Source organism: Oncorhynchus nerka, linkage group LG20 (genome assembly GCF_034236695.1).
Source record: "Oncorhynchus nerka isolate Pitt River linkage group LG20, Oner_Uvic_2.0, whole genome shotgun sequence".
Classification (NCBI taxonomy): Eukaryota; Metazoa; Chordata; class Actinopteri; order Salmoniformes; family Salmonidae; genus Oncorhynchus; species Oncorhynchus nerka.
Genome location: NC_088415.1, coordinates 31,866,347 through 31,880,376, shown reverse-complemented (window position 1 = coordinate 31,880,376; position 14,030 = coordinate 31,866,347). Strand labels below are relative to the sequence as shown.

Sequence of the window (14,030 nt, the reverse complement as noted above, 5' to 3'; positions counted from 1 at the left end):
CGCCATACGTCTGTCATCTGCCCAGTACAGTTGAAACCAGGATTCATCCGTGAAGAGCACACTTCTCCAGCATGCCAGTGGTCATCAAACGACACCAACTGCAGTCAGATCAAGACCCTGGTGAGGGCGAGCACGCAGATGAGCTTCCCTGAGACGGTTTCTGACAGTTTGTGTAGAAATTCTTCAGTTATGCAAACCGACAATTTCATCAGCTGTCCGGGTGGCTGGTCTCAGACGATCCCGCAGGTGAAGAAGCCTGATGTGGAGGTCCTGGGCTGGCGTGGCTACTGGGCTCTGTGGTTGTGAGGCCGGTTAGATGTACTGCCAAATTCTCTAAAATTACGTTAGAGGCGGCTTATGGTAGAGAACTGAACATTCAATTATCTGGCAACAGCTCTGGTGGACATTCCCGCAGTCAGCATGCAAAATGCACAATCCCTCATAACTTGAGACATCTGTGGCATTGTGTTGTGTGACAAAACTGCACATTTTAGAGTGGCCTTTTATTGTCCACAGCACAAGGTGCACCTGTGTAATGATCATGCTGTTTAATCAGATTCTTGAAATGCCACACCTGTCAGGTGGATGGATTATCTTGGCAAAGGAGAACTCCTAAGTAACAGGGATGTGCAATTTGTGCACAAAATTAGAGAGAAATAAGCTTGGAACATTTCTGGGCTCTTTTATTTCAGCTCATGATGGACCTTGGGACCAATACTTTACATGTTGTGTTTATATTTTTGTTCAGTGTAGATAACTGGCTAGATAGACTAATTTACCAATTTAAACATGTTAGCTGACACGGCTAATTGAGGGATGTTCAGTGACTGATAAATCAAGAGAAAAACTGCTGATGCAGAACCAAATGTAGTATCTACACCTTGTATTCTACTATTCTAACTCTCAACGGTAAATTGAGACCCAAGTTTAGTCTGGGCCTATTATGTTGGAATGATTAAACTTCATGAAAAAATATGACCTTCAATCAATCCGTGTTTGGAAAGAAGGCTGACTGACGACGTTGCCCTTATAACAGAGCTGTCACCAAGTCAAATGCAGAGGCCACTACCGTGCCCAACGCTGCCACCTACACGCGGTAGGCGGCGACGCGACCAAGCAGACAGCGGCAGCGAGCATTCATACCGCTCAGAACAAGGCTTTTACTTGCTATTGCGAGCTCAGACCGCATACCACTCCATTCATGCTGTGAGAAGCTCAAGACTCGGAACGCGGAGCTTTTGGGCGAGAATCGTGACAGTCGTGGAAATGCCTTCAAGTTTAATATTTTAACCATGCTGAAGAAAACAAACCCCAAGATCACAATTATCCGTAAGTAGAGCAAAACTTTTCTGCTGCAACTTCACTTATAACGTGGTTATTACAGTGTAATTTGTAGCTTAGTTTGTGGCTCGATTGAGGGACTGACATTCCTTCTCTCTCCCCGGATGTCTCTTCCCCGGCTGTTTCTATTCCCTGTGTCGTAGTATTAATATAATTCGGATAGGCAACCGAGGACTCAATGAATGCGGTTTGAGGGAATCCTTTAGGTTCAATTAGGCTATCTGCGTTCCCTCAGCCTATTCAGGTTTGGGCAGACCACATTGTTTGGCAAAATAATTGAACGCCCTATTTGATATGATTGGCAAGTTGGTAAAGTAGACCGGTTACGAATGGACATAAGTAGGTGTCAAGCAGCCGTGTGAAGGCTACATAGCTGGGGCGTTCTCTTACATGCAGAATGTGTGCAGATCACTGCAGGAGAATAGAAAAGGAGAATAGAAAATTCCATTTCATTTTCAACTCCATAACTTGCACACATAGAGCTTGCCACTGTGTCATTGCCTAGAGAAAAATAAAGCCGTAAATGGCAATTTATTGAAGTAATTTCAGAAGCTTTGACATGTCTTGACGCAGTTGGATATTCCATTATTTTAATGTCGCATCAACATGCACTTTAATGTAATCGTATATATTTGTTTTTACACAGAATGCGTAGGTGACGATTGGTTTGGGGATGACTGTTGGAAGCAGCCTATGCATTTCATTTCGATGCCGAGAAAATCGGATAAAAGTGGTATGACTATGCTGGATCGTGTTGGAAGAAGCTCGTATATAACCTCCACTTTAGACTCCGCATTTAGGCGATCGGATTTGTTTGGCCCACAATGCATATTAATGTTCAGACATCAGCGTGGCTTTCAGATTTCTCTTGGAGTGTGATTCCTTTTATTTCCGAATTTATCTAGGGGATTAAGCATTTTGGTGGTGTCCCGCTTTTGTTAGGATTTCCTATTGCAGTGTGTTTAGATTTGTAGCCTACATGCATGCGGTGCTGGCCGTGATGTTATTCACACAACCACAGGGTATGCACCATTGGTAGACATATAAGTACTATATGCAAGTACGTTTTTATTAGGCTTTTCTATCCTACGGGTAGGCTATATAATTAAAGGGATGCGAATTTATTTTTATGCGTAACCATACGGTCACTATTTTTCATTATGGGGGCCCTATTGGAGAGTTTGAGGGCCACTTCATAGACTACCATCCAAGTTTTATTTAGTCTAACACATTGGTGTGTGGTCTTGCTACTCATAAATAGCATAATGTGGATGACAGGCTAAGAAGCAATCACTAGATGTGCGAACCGTTTAGGCTATTCTTCCACAATTTTCAATAATTACAAATGGGTCCACTTAAATATATTGATTTCATTTTTGCAGACATCTGTTAGCTTTCATCGCGCTCATCTTGCTATTTGATTTGATAGCCCAGCGACGTAATACAACAGGCATGTATCCCTATTGTAACAATAGTGGGGAAATCTGGTTGATTTAGACCCCTACTTGCGTTATGAATCAACTAACGGTGAGTGATATTGTTTTGAGGGGCGCTCACTGGGGGCTTTGTGTCATGGTTCCCGCGCTCATGTTTGGCTGCCCTAAGGCAATCTTTATTTTGTTTCCATTTGCATCTCCTTTGTGGAGGAAAAATGTCTGGCCATATCAACTGAGACCAAACCGTAATTTATAGGCTACAGTAGCCATAGCCATATATGATAAGACGTTTTACAATCGGGAGTTATTTGAATATCATATGGACGCTGGAGTCATTCCTTAGCTACAGTAGCTTATACTATAAAGGCTCCATACATTTGTCTTATTTTTGCTTTAAATCTGGACTGCATGTCTGTTAATTTGCTTTTCTCATGCACTCAGTGCAATATGTGCTCAGCATGCATGTCATCTCAAAAGTGTGGGTCACATAAACACATAGTTTATCAGTGGACAGTGGGACAAGCCACGCACAGGCCAAAATAAGACATTTAAATGAGAGAGGCCATGAATACCCTAGCCCAAAGGCTGCAGATGGCGATATTGAGTCTTTCCATCTTACCATCCAAACACATTGTATGCAGCCGGCAATAGACTCGTGTCCCTTGTTGACCGGTTCATACCGAAAACATTCTCCATTCAGGCTGCAAAGGCGTCTGTTTTCTCATGAAGTACATTTAATGGCAAGAAGGCAGACATGGGTAAAATATGCATACTTTGTGAAACACAATTTCACACCACCATGCTAAAGTGGCTAATGGCTAGGAATGCTAGTCTCCGATGTTGCATATTGTAAAAACATTTTTGTTGTTGTTGAAATGTTGAATATTGCATTTGGCCAATCAGGTTGCAGCAGTCTGTTGTTTATGCATTGATCACACTGACGGCAACATTATGCAAAATGGAACGCAGCATCATCTGGATATGTGTGCAACAAAAGTTAAACATTCACCTTCAGCTACCATTTCTGTCAAACCATACAATTTGATGCATACATTGGATAAATCCAACATATGCACCACACAGAACGCACTGCAACTGCCTGTGCAACGCAATGCTGCAAGGCAAACGCAGGGTTCCATTAGAAATGAACGTACTTTTGGTGTACCATAATGCAATGATGCTGTTGGTGTGATTGAAGTGTTACCCCTGGCTGAACACAGGGTGCCACGTCAGGAAGTGTCATTAGCCACTAGCATGGTGGTGGAAAATGGTGTTTCATAAAGAAAGGTCGGTGTGATTGAAGTGTTACCCCTGGCTGAACACAGGGTGCCACGTCAGGAAGTGTCATTAGCCACTAGCATGGTGGTGGAAAATGGTGTTTCATAAAGAAAGGTCGGTGTGATTGAAGTGTTACCCCTGGCTGAACACAGGGTGCCACGTCAGGAAGTGTCATTAGCCACTAGCATGGTGGTGGAAAATGGTGTTTCATAAAGAAAGGTCGGTGTGATTGAAGTGTTACCCCTGGCTGAACACAGGGTGCCACGTCAGGAAGTGTCATTAGCCACTAGCATGGTGGTGGAAAATGGTGTTTCATAAAGAAAGGTCGGTGTGATTGAAGTGTTACCCCTGGCTGAACACAGGGTGCCACGTCAGGAAGTGTCATTAGCCACTAGCATGGTGGTGGAAAATGGTGTTTCATAAAGAAAGGAGGCATATTTTACAAAACTGTTTCCGTCTTCTCACCATTAAATCAAGGAGGAAATGGACGCCATTGCAGCCTGAATGGAGAATGTTTTAGGTACGAACCAGTCCATGGAGGATACAAGTGCATTGCGGGGTGCATAGAATGCGTTTGGATGGTAAGACGAAACGATCAGTACCAGATCAATATCCTGCCAGCTTTTGGGCCATGAATACCCCACTTAGTATGGAATGCCAGTCACTGTGCATTTCTGTGTCCTCGAATCGGCGCCTGTAGGCAATTATTTTGTATAAAATACAGTCATAGATGATGTCAAACAGAACAGTATGGTAGAAGTAAGCATTTGAATTGGACCTTTATGGCCCTTATCTGCTTGAATGACAGGGAGATATGTTATGTGGAATGATTGTCCCTGACAGCTCCCACCCTAAACAGGCCACTGCCACATCACTCAGTGCATCTATCTGTGTCTCAAAGTTCCAAACTGTTCCCAACGAACAAAATGCTATTTTCCCCAGGTGTGTATGGACAACATCCCAGAGTGATAAACCCTATCACTTCTGTTTCAATTAGTGAATCCATGTAATTGTTGATTCGTTGAAATTCTTATTTTTACCTATTTGAAATGTTTTGTTATTGCAGTAGACTCTATTCATTTCAGTAATAACAAACTATTCTTTGGTATTTTTGTCCTCTACTTTTTCCTATCCTCTCTTTCAAGGCTCTGGTCTGTCAGGGATACTGGAGCTTTTATGTCTGAAATGTTTTGAAGCTGGCTCCGCTGGAAAAGGGCACCTAGATCAAAGGGACAGAGATTGAAATAGTTTCTCTTCTACATTTTTTGGGGCGAAAATGACAGGTGAAGAAAATGGAGGAGGCAGACGTATTCGATGTTATCAAAGTCACGGTCTTCTGTGAAGAACATGGGCTCTAACTCAGTGATTAGTATTCCATTTGATTTTTGCCACAGCAAATATGCCGTTTGTTTTCTCAAATTCAATTTGAATATCTATTGGACGTTTTTGTCAGGAGTAAACACAATTTTATCAGCACTTATTCCTCAAAAGCTCCTATATGTGTAAATACTGTACATGTGTTTTGGTTGTTATCCATACAGTACACCTGACTTGAAGAAGATGGGCCCATTCCACGTTATTGGAGTAATAAACCCCTGGCAGTATTCGTGATGGGGGGGGGTATAATTTTTGATGATTTTTTAAAATATTTTTTTTATCGACAAATGTGACTACATATTTACCATTTTAGTCTTATGTGCCATTTCCAAGATTGGCTTTTTGTATATTTTATAAAAGTACAGGCTCAAAGCTTCAGAATTGTATATTATACACTGCAGTTTGGGGAAACATGGGAAAGTTATGCTTATTTGAAATTTCGAAAAACATGTTGTTCCACCTTCTAGACAAGTGCCAGAAAATCCCCAACATGCATGAAATTATGCAGTATTAATATGCAGGTAAAGCTAACCAACCAGCTAGCTAACAACTAACACTACAAACAGATTTCTGACTAAATGAGATACAATGTATAATGTTAACTGGCTTTAGAAACCAAGCAACTTATTGAGGCTGCATGCACTCAACCGACACAGTTACAAATAACAACAACTCCATTCAGAATATGTTGGCTCTTGGTCGTTGTAGCCTATCCTTCTCTTTCCATTCCATCATTTTAATTCCACCTTCCATTGATTAGATCATCTCCTAACTTTTGCCTATTTTCCTCTTGATGATTTATAATTGGCCAACAACAACAACAAGCTACACGCGCGACTCTCGTGAAAAGCAAAGAGCAGCAGCATAAATGATCAAATGTATCTTTCTCTCTCTACTGCAGGAGTCACATTCTGATCTGTATGGGTCCTTCCGGACAAGTCCGTTAAAATTACACATACCCGAGACCCGTGACAATCATTTCCGACCCAGACCTGTAAGATCATTTAGAATTCTGGATCGGGTCTCGGGTATTCGGGTACAGGTGGAGCCCATCGTCCTCCAGAATGTAGTCCATCACAACATTCTCCCACTGAGATTTCTCTATAGCGGCAGTTCAGTTCAGGGGAGCAATGTTGTTGAGAGCTATAGAAACATGTTTGCAGTTGTCCATTGCTATTATCTTTAAAAAATTATCTGCAGTATTCGCTGATCGGAGAAGACCCCATTATGTGGCATGGCAGACAAATCAGGACCTATCTCACGGCATGACCATCCCCTCCATTATCTTATCCCCTCCATTATATCAAGGCTAGCCAGGAAAAATCCTTAGTTTCTCTGTGAGAAATGAACTAGGCTCATACTTTAATTTGTATTCATATTTACAGATCACCTACGAGTTTGCTATTAAGACGCATGAAAGTTCACATGTTCAAGAAGGCGTTTCTGGAACAACAACATAATAACATTTTTATGAAAATACTTTAAAAAGTTTTTTTATCCTGTGAATTAGGAATGTCTGTCTTACGGCTAGATTGAGAGATTCAGACACATATTGCAATAATATATTACTTTTTGCTCTAGTTGGCTGTACCTGCACCAAAATAGTATTTTTCTTTCATAGCTTGTTTTCCATCATCTTTTTAAATAGGGAGCCAATACGTTTTCAGCACTTTTATTTCCATGACTGATTAAAACTCATTTTCTCATGGCTCTCTCCTGTCCCTCTGCAGTAGACATATGGTGAGCAATATGTTTGAAACAGTGAATCGCAATAAAATCACAGTATTGAATCGCAATACTTACAGAATCGTGAGAATCGCAATACATATCGTATCAGCACCTACAGCAAGGATCGTGATAATATGCACACACCAACACATCACCATCCACACATCATCCTTCACAATTCAAATCAAATCCAATTGTATTTGTCACATTCTTCGTAAACAACAGGCGTATACAGACAGTGAAATGCTTACTTACGGGCCAATCCCAAAAATGCAGAGAGAAAAATAGAGAAATAGTAGAACAAATAGAAAAACAATAACACAAGGAATAATCATGGTGGGTGAGGGTTATATTTGTAGCCCTGAGCCATGGCCAAAGTTAGACTGGTGTTTTTTCATCACATAGATTTGAGACACATCTTCTATTCTGATCCACTGTTTTCGCTGGCTTGCAGCAGAGAGGAGAGGGGAGGAAGGGCTTTCCTGGGACGACGAGTCTGACGGTGACAATGACATTGACAGTCTGGGCAGGAGCCTGGGAACTTCTTAGTCTGCATGCATAGCACTCCTCCTGATCAGGACACTGGCTGGTCCACCTCATTCTGTTGAGTGCTTAGTCAAAGACAAAACGTGACAGTGTGTGTTTGTGTGTGTGTCTATGAGCACACGACCCTCTAAGTGTAAGTTATTATTACACTCACCCAATAATTAAAATGACTTTGCAGTGGTTTGGTAACATAGTGCTTGCCTTATCAGGGCTCAGTGTTCTTATCTGGTATAGTATCCTAACTTGCCCTGCTGTTGGCTCTGTATAGCAACACAAAGACTGTTCTGGGTACTGAGGCCTTAAGGCCAGTAGGACACCCTGTTTAGCTCAGGTGCGTCGGACCTGGTGGGAAAGAACTTTGAAAGCTTTGCACCCCCGTACTCCAGGACCCATCTCTATTTCAACATCAGCATATCTCTCAGCCCGTAGGTCCAGGCCATCACACACTCTACCATCTGTTGCCTGCTGTCGCCATGACCTATCACAGGCTTTTGTTACTTTGCTCTACCAGATGTGCTGTTGTAGCATTCTGTGAGAGGAGGCTGTAGAAATGCATGGAGATGAATTCACTCAACACATTTCCCGGCTAATGCTGTTTTTTTCTTCCCCAAATGTGTTTTGAAGAGTGTTTGTTTAGGGATCTCAGCTGAGACTTTGCTCTAGGCAGGTCGGAGTTCCTAATGAGAACACCACCACACTGTGTGTGTGTGCGTCTACAGTACACTGTGTGTGTGTGTGTGTATATCTACACTTTGTGTGTCTTTTCCCCCACACAACAGTCTGCTATAAATTCCTCCTCAATGTGAAACTAAAGCAAAGTCAGTAGTTTATTCTTCACAAAATCTCATCATTTTGTCTTATGCGTTGATCGTTTGCTACTATTACATATAGATGATTTCTTGTCATTTTCTCTCTCCTGTCCGATATACTGCATTAAGTCTATTACCAAGCTGCTGCTCTGTGTATCGAGGGATGGTAATAATTCAGCAGGCCAGGGCTGTATGTAAGACTAATAGAGAGGGAATCACAGGAGGAGCCTGGCCCTGGGGACTGGGAAAGCCCGGTCGTACGGACACCACCAGCACAACAAATCAGCTCCCTGTGGGGACAGGACAGGGAGGACAGACCCTGGTTCTGAGGGAGGAGAGGGGAGTGTAGAGGGGGGTGTTCGCACAACACTGCCCTTTCTTAGCTGGGTCAAGAGACCCTATTTCACCCCCTGCCGGAGCACCTGTGGCTGAAACGGCCAGTGTTTATTTATTTATCGGCGCAAGGATTCACATGTAGCAGCAACAACACCCTTCCTTCCTTCCTTCCTTCCTTCCTTCCTTCCTTCCTTCCTTCCTTCCTTCCTTCCTTCCTTCCTTCCTTCCTTCCTTCCTTCCTTCCTTCCTTCCTTCCTTCCTTCCTTCCTTCCTCCCTCCCTCCCTCCCTCCCTCCCTCCCTCGCTCTGTCCGTCCGTCTACGGCTATTGTCCCTCCTCCCCTGTGGTGTTTGCCTCAGTGCTGAAGAGACTGACATCTGGTGTCATCAAAACACTGAAAGTGTGGAGGGATAGTGCCTTCAGAAGGGGGTTGGCCCTGGGAAATGGGGTGAGGGGTAGCTTGTTAACCATTCTCATAGCTCTGTGGCCTCTTTGTCAAGGTCTCTATCTGGTAAATCCATTTGAATTCAATCACTTTTTGACAGCACCCCTTTTGAGTTGAACAAAACTTTCCATACATATTTGCCCGTTTGTAGAAGTGCTCAGAAAGGGACTTTTTGGACCCGAATGCCAAAACATTTAGGAGATAGAGGTGCTCAAAGTTCAAATATTTTGCATATCCCACCATACTATGAGTCTTTATCACTGCAAAAGATAAACGGTTGAAATTGATATCAATTATAAGCTTATTAAAAAAAGTATACTTTTTTTTCGCTATAAAGGTCAATTCATATTTTTCATATTCGCATACGTTGTAGCTTAGACCCTATTTCATATCATCTGAGGTGTTTGTGTTGTGCCTGCCATCAGTTGAGACAAAACATGCTCTTAAAGGGTGGGTGTCATGTTTTGGCTGATAAATGTACTAAAATGGGAATACAATTGAAATGTAAACATTTAAATGGTAACATAATGATGGTTGGAGGTCCACACATCAGCGAATGTTGACTTGATTGGAATATCTGTTTTTTGAAATTATACCGTCAATCCTCCATAGGAAACCTATTGAAATCATAGAAATATAGATACTAGAATTGACATGACCATTTAAGTTGACATTTGACGGTGGGTGAACTGGCGGCCATCTTAGTGGCAGTAATTAGAAAATACAATTCAACTTAAATGTATTTTCCAGTGATTAAGAATGGATGCCTCATGGTATGGTGGGGTATGCAAAATGGCTCAACTTTGAGCACCTTTATCTCCTGAGAGTGGCCACATCCTTCAGATATACTACATATTCTATCCATTTACTGTCCATATTGTCTATACATCCTGGACTCCGACATTGCTCGTCCAAATATTTCTATATTTCTTAATTCCGCTACACCCGCAATAACATCTGCTAATTAGGTGTGTGCGACCAAGAGCATTTTATTTGAATGTTTTGGCATTCAGGTCCAAATAGTAACTTTCTTACCACTTCTTCCATTGGCAAATATGTATGGAAGGTTTTGTTTAAATCAAAAGATGCTGTCAAAAGTGATGACCCTATCTCCTGTCAAAGCCATTATTTAGGCTCAAGTGACATGGGACCAGCTGTGTGTGAGCTGTGGTTGAGTTCTGGTCCAGATGCGGTCATGTCCTCTGTCAGTGTTCTCCACTGACTTTGGACCAGTGGTGTGTGAGGTGAGCTGTGGTTGAGTTCTGGTCCAGCTGTCATGTCATGTCTTCTGACCGAGGTCTATACTGACATAGCACCATCAGTTTGGGAGCTGGGGTTGAGTTCAGGGCTGATGCAGTCCTGTCCTGAGACAGTGGTCTCCACTGAGTGCCTCAGTGCAGACAGAGGAGGGGTGAAGTGCAGGCTGGTGTTCAGTAATCTCCTAATTAATACCCCATTAAAGGATTTGAATGAGCTTATTGATCTCTCTGGGAGGGGAGGGCTATACTACAGACCACTACATGCCAGGGAAAGGATATTTCCCTTCTCCCTTTGTTTAACTCATTATTCATGTCCTTGTCCTGCTCCTCCTGATGTATCACGGTGATCACTGCTCCCTAACGTCACAAGGCCTGAGGCAGTCATAGGGTTTGTAATCCTTGCCTCTCCATGTCAGAGCAGAAGACCTCCTAGTGCCATGCATCTGATGGACACCACACATCGCCAGAAGAATGTGTGGAAAAGTGCACCCCCCCTCTGTGGGGATTTGAAAGGGTTAAATGAAAGGCCAGGATGAAGAGTGGCATTTCTCAGTGTTACCATGCTGGGTGACCTGTAACTTACCAGGCCTTCACGGATGAATAGCGCTTCTTCAATACCACTGTGTTGCTGAGCGGTGCAGTGCTCTAGTCTAGTAGCTAGCTGGTGTTGCTATGACGTACAGGGATGCAGTGCTCTAGTCTAGTAGCTAGCTGGTTTTGCTATGACTTACAGGGATGCAGTGCTCTAGTCTAGTAGCTAGCTGGTGTTGCTATGACTTACAGGGATGCAGTGCTCTAGTCTAGTAGCTAGCTGGTGTTGCTATGACGTACAGGGATGCAGTGCTCTAGTCTAGTACCTAGCTGGTGTTGCTATGACGTACAGGGATGCAGTGCTCTAGTCTAGTAGCTAGCTGGTGTTGCTATGACGTACAGGGATGCAGTGCTCTAGTCTAGTAGCTAGCTGGTGTTGCTATGACGTACAGGGATGCAGTGTTCTAGTCTAGTAGCTAGCTGGTGTTGCTATGACGTACAGGGATGCACTGCTCTAGTCTAGTAGCTAGCTGGTGTTGCTATGACGTACAGGGATGCAGTGCTCTAGTCTAGTAGCTAGCTGGTGTTGCTATGACGTACAGGGATGCAGTGCTCTAGTCTAGTAGCTAGCTGGTGTTGCTATGACGTACAGGGATGCAGTGCTCTAGTCTAGTAGCTAGCTGGTGTTGCTATGACATACAGGGATGCAGTGCTCTAGTCTAGTAGCTAGCTGGTGTTGCTATGACGTACAGGGATGCAGTGCTCTAGTCTAGTAGCTAGCTGGTGTTGCTATGACGTACAGGGATGCAGTGCTCTAGTCTAGTAGCTAGCTGGTGTTGCTATGACGTACAGGGATGCAGTGCTCTAGTCTAGTAGCTAGCTGGTGTTGCTATGACGTACAGGGATGCAGTGTTCTAGTCTAGTAGCTAGCTGGTGTTGCTATGATGCACTGCGTCTAGTAGGCTGGTGCAGTGGGATGCAGTGCTCTAGTCTAGTAGCTAGCTGGTGTTGCTATGACGTACAGGGATGCAGTGCTCTAGTCTAGTAGCTAGCTGGTGTTGCTATGACGTACAGGGATGCAGTGCTCTAGTCTAGTAGCTAGCTGGTGTTGCTATGACATACAGGGATGCAGTGCTCTAGTCTAGTAGCTAGCTGGTGTTGCTATGACGTACAGGGATGCAGTGCTCTAGTCTAGTAGCTAGCTGGTGTTGCTATGACGTACAGGGATGCACTGCTCTAGCCTAGTAGCTAGCTGGTGTTGCTATGACGTACAGGGATGCAGTGCTCTAGTCTAGTAGCTAGCTGGTGTTGCTATGACGTACAGAGATGCAGTGCTCTACTCTAGTAGCTAGCTGGTGTTGCTATGACGTACAGGGATGCAGTGCTCTAGTCTAGTAGCTAGCTGGTGTTGCTATGACGTACAGAGATGCAGTGCTCTAGTCTAGTAGGTAGCTGGTGTTGCTATGACGTATAGGGATGCAGTGCTCTAGTCTAGTAGCTAGCTGGTGTTGCTATGACGTACAGGGATGCAGTGCTCTAGTCTAGTAGCTAGCTGGTGTTGCTATGACGTACAGGGATGCAGTGCTCTAGTCTAGTAGCTAGCTGGTGTTGCTATGACGTACAGGGATGCACTGCTCTAGCCTAGTAGCTAGCTGGTGTTGCTATGACGTACAGGGATGCAGTGCTCTAGTCTAGTAGCTAGCTGGTGTTGCTATGACGTACAGAGATGCAGTGCTCTACTCTAGTAGCTAGCTGGTGTTGCTATGACGTACAGGGATGCAGTGCTCTAGTCTAGTAGCTAGCTGGTGTTGCTATGACGTACAGAGATGCAGTGCTCTAGTCTAGTAGGTAGCTGGTGTTGCTATGACGTACAGGGATGCAGTGCTCTAGTCTAGTAGCTAGCTGGTGTTGCTATGACGTACAGGGATGCAGTGCTCTAGTCTAGTAGCTAGCTGGTGTTGCTATGACGTACAGGGATGCAGTGCTCTAGTCTAGTAGCTAACTGGTGTTGCTATGACGTACATGGATGCAGTGCTCTAGTCTAGTAGCTAGCTGGTGTTGCTATGACATATATGGATGCAGTGCTCTAGTCTAGTAGCTAGCTGGTGTTGCTATGACATACAGGGATGTAGTGCTCTAGTCTAGTAGCTAGCTGGTGTTGCTATGACGTACAGGGATGCAGTGCTCTAGTCTAGTAGCTAGCTGGTGTTGCTATGACGTACAGGGATGCAGTGCTCTAGTCTAGTAGCTAGCTGGTGTTGCTATGACGTACAGGGATGCAGTGCTCTAGTCTAGTAGCTAGCTGGTGTTGCTATGATGTACAGGGATGCAGTGCTCTAGTCTAGTAGCTAGCTGGTGTTGCTATGACGTACAGGGATGCAGTGCTCTAGTCTAGTAGCTAGCTGGTGTTGCTATGACGTACAGGGATGCAGTGCTCTAGTCTAGTAGCTAGCTGGTGTTGCTATGACGTACAGAGATGCAGTGCTCTACTCTAGTAGCTAGCTGGTGTTGCTATGACGTACAGGGATGCAGTGCTCTAGTCTAGTAGCTAGCTGGTGTTGCTATGACGTACAGAGATGCAGTGCTCTAGTCTAGTAGGTAGCTGGTGTTGCTATGACGTATAGGGATGCAGTGCTCTAGTCTAGTAGCTAGCTGGTGTTGCTATGACGTACAGGGATGCAGTGCTCTAGTCTAGTAGCTAGCTGGTGTTGCTATGACGTACAGGGATGCAGTGCTCTAGTCTAGTAGCTAACTGGTGTTGCTATGACGTACATGGATGCAGTGCTCTAGTCTAGTAGCTAGCTGGTGTTGCTATGACGTACAGAGATGCAGTGCTCTACTCTAGTAGCTAGCTGGTGTTGCTATGACGTACAGGGATGCAGTGCTCTAGTCTAGTAGCTAGCTGGTGTTGCTATGACGTACAGAGATGCAGTGCTCTAGTCTAG

General features: G+C 44.0%; 1 protein-coding gene across 2 annotated transcripts in view; it reads left to right on the top strand.

Annotated features, from left to right (window-relative positions):
* Window positions 1–1,165: 1,165 nt before the first annotated feature.
* LOC115102282 (plexin-A1-like) overlaps window positions 1,166–14,030 on the top strand; it is a 305,508-nt gene continuing 292,643 nt past the window's right edge. For both annotated transcript variants that reach the window (XM_029622073.2, XM_029622072.2), the window contains exon 1: window positions 1,166–1,329. The gene's annotated coding sequence lies outside the window, so the exon portion shown is untranslated. The remainder of the gene's footprint in view (window positions 1,330–14,030) is intronic.